General features: G+C 45.7%; 1 pseudogene; it reads right to left on the bottom strand.

Moving 5' to 3' along the window:
* Nucleotides 1-2,352: 2,352 nt before the first annotated feature.
* On the bottom strand, nucleotides 2,353-3,125 carry LOC139042587 (large ribosomal subunit protein eL32-like; annotated as a pseudogene).
* Between the last annotated feature and the right edge of the window lie 207 nt (nucleotides 3,126-3,332).

The raw sequence follows: 3,332 nt of genomic DNA on the forward strand, positions 1-3,332 counted from the left end.
GTTTCAAGAGAGCTGGGGACACATGCCCTATTCCTACACTGTAGCTAGAGTCAGGACCTCTGATGGTGATGGCTAACTTGGCAGTGTGCTGCATCAGAGGGGGCAAGATGGGTGGCCACTAGACTTAGAGGCTCCCAATTTGAGATCCCTGGCCCAAGCTTGGCTCAAAAGTGGTGGAATCCCCACCCGCAAGGACAGTACCACCTGTAGACCTGGGCGAGAGGAGCTCCTGCCCTGGGTCCCACACTTTAGAAGGCCCTGCTCTGGCCCTCCATGGGCTACATCCCTCCTTATGGGGCAAGAGGTCTGCAAGGGACATGTACACCCACACCTCAGCCTTTTAGACAATGTTCCACATACCCCAGACCTCAAAATTCCCAGCCCACGGGACCCTGAACTTCTTCTAGGCCCTGTGCCTGACTCTTTCCAGGGTCCATCTTTCTGAAGGCAGCCATGCCCATATTGGCACACCCTCACTTGAGACATTTAAAATACGACCTTTTGGCAAACGGTGGGGATTGGTGAACAGAGCTTGGATGCGAAGTCTGGACTATACATGCACATGCATGCAAGTTCCCTTATTGTGCAGGACAGAGCTGGGGTGGGAGAAGAAAGAGGGCAGGCCACAGCTAGACCCGGGGGCCACATCTCCTTACACTGCCACATTCAGAACTCCAAGAAGTCCCCAAACTCTAAATTTGAACCAGCCTTTCCAGCTTGTTGTGAAGTTATATTTGTCAAGATAGAATGACAGAACCTATTTTATTTAATGGTTTTTCAGCTTGATTCATAATTTTAAGATATTTAACGTATACGAACCTCCATTTGTACTCTTGTCCTAGGCCCTGTAAATATTAGGGGTGACCTGGACAAGGGACCATAAGGACTGGGATCAGGAACACGCAGCAGTGGTAGCTAATGTAGTCTGAAGACTAGAGGGCCCATCTCAGAATATTCTGGAGTGTTTAGGACCCTGGCAAATCACACTCATAATAAACCCTTCTCCCCCAAAAGTAAACATGACGAATCCTGGATTTCTCATTTCCCTTGACCTGCATAGTTTAGAGCCAGATTTAATTTCATTCAGCACAAAATAGGGCAGGGACTTTTGTCTGTCTTGTTCACTGCTTTATCCCTATCGCCTAGAAGAGGTGCCAATCCACTTTTGTTGAATGAATGGATTCTTGCTCCCGGTGCTAAGCACCAAACTCACACCAGCCACATGTGTAAAGGCCCTGGTTTTGTGCTGTCACATATTAGGTGTCAGTGTCAGGTACTCATTTTTGCCAAACACCATTTAATATCTATTTGTATCTAATTCATCAGATGAGCCTAGAATACTCTGTTGATTTACTAGATTGTTTTAGTGCCTTTTGCACTGTCTGCTACGCCCAGACTACCAAGTACCTTGCCTGCCAGGTTTCCTCACTTCCTTACGGTCCTAAGTCCTCATGTCATTTTCTAATGGAGTCCCTATCTATTAAAAATCCAGAATTTCTTGGGCCCCGTACATGAAACCAATTCTGTTTCAAAGACCACAGCCTTAGGCCTCTAGATCCTTCTCCATCATACATGACTTTCCTGCCCTTCATAGTACAGTTCTGTTCATTGGTCATCCCCACATTCAACATAGTACCTGCTTTCTTTCCCATCCTAGATGCAATCCCAGAGTTAGAAATTCCACTTACCAGCATTGCCGGGTGTCTGCACAGCAGGAACATCCTTTGATCTCTGGACAAGAAAGTGACACTCCTCTCGTTCCCCTTCAGGATACTTTATTCAGGGAAGGGTTATAGAAAGAGGGAGTCCGTCTAAAAGCAACCTCCTTTCTCGGCAGCTGAGGACTGAAGGGTGTGGTTTTAAATCCCTCTTTAATTCTCCATGCACCTCTGTGCGTCTCAGCTCCTGCCATCTGTGAAGCATACACCTATTCTCAGAAGACTAAAAACCATGTGGTCGCCACCCTGTTGTTGAGCCACAATCACAATTGTGGCTAGAATTTTATTAGTCTGAATTTGAGCTTCTTCTGTGTGTGTTCTCCAGTTTAATGACTTATCTACACTGAAACTCTACTAGTACCAAGCTCGTTAAGCTTGTAATCTGTACAGTGGAGGCTCCCTGCAGGTAAGAACTGTGCCGTTTGGTGCTGTATCCTCAGCATGTAGTACCCTGGCAGGTATGTAGTACTGTTCAGTGAAATTCCTCCTAGAGATAGGTTCTACGATGAACTATAAAATGTCTGAGTTTTACTCTGCTTGCAAGTTACAAGTTAGCCTATCACAATTTCATGGATGCTGGTAGAAGACATGAGACTCCTGGGTCAGAGACAAAAACAGTTTATTACTCACAGCAATAGTAGTAGCTGGAGTATCTGAACTTTTTTTTAGTATCTGCATTTTTTAAGCCTGTTCCCCAAGACCTGGTTTCCACAGGTCAATGTAAATAGGATCAGCTAACATCAGTACATGAATAACTCTGAGCTTAGGGAACCTGAATCTTTGTTTTTCTTTGCAGGGTTTTATTTAACACAAATAAAACTTGCACATGAGCTGTCCATTCATTTTCTTCACTGTGTAGCCTGGCATTGGGATTGGTGACTCATGGCCAGCTGGGCTGCTCTCTCCACGATGGCTTTGCAGTTTTTGGAGGAAACGTTGTCAGCAATCTCAGCACAGTAAGATTTGTTGCACATCAGCAGCACTTCCAGCTTTTTGATGTTGTAGACCAGGAACTTCTAGAAGCCACTGGGCAACATGTGCTTCATTTTCTTGTTGCTGCCATAACCAATGCTGGCACTTATCTTTTCTGTATCCTGTTGTTGATGTGTCGTTTCTGCCAGTTATGAGTAATTTTGACATGTCAGCCTGATTGGTGCTGGATGAACTTTGTGGTCTTTTTCTGGACGATCTTGGGCTTCATAAGGAGCCTGAGAACAGTCATGATGCCAGGTTGGAGATGGCAGCCACCTTCCCTGAATCTTTTATAATGGGCCATCAGCCTGCCCGCCCTTTACCCTAGAAGGACACACTATCACTATCAAACATCCCTGAAAAGGTAGTCTGGAAGAGAATACAATCAGTTTCTTGCTTGCAAGATATGCAGAAATGTGTGTCCCACAGAATGTGTCTCAACAGGTGGCTGAAGCGAGGCAGAGATGGCAATAGCCTGAAGTTCACTTGCCCCTTCTTACCCCAACCTCAGAAGCCTCCAAAACAAGCAGTGTTTTCAGTGCTTCACAAGCGCACTGCTCCTTCCACCTGCTACTTGTTTGATGGTCCAATGCTCCCTGCCCAGAACACCCTCTCCCTACTTCTTCTACTATGTAAATATTA

This window comes from Equus asinus, chromosome 2, assembly GCF_041296235.1.
Source record: "Equus asinus isolate D_3611 breed Donkey chromosome 2, EquAss-T2T_v2, whole genome shotgun sequence".
NCBI classification, from domain to species: Eukaryota; Metazoa; Chordata; class Mammalia; order Perissodactyla; family Equidae; genus Equus; species Equus asinus.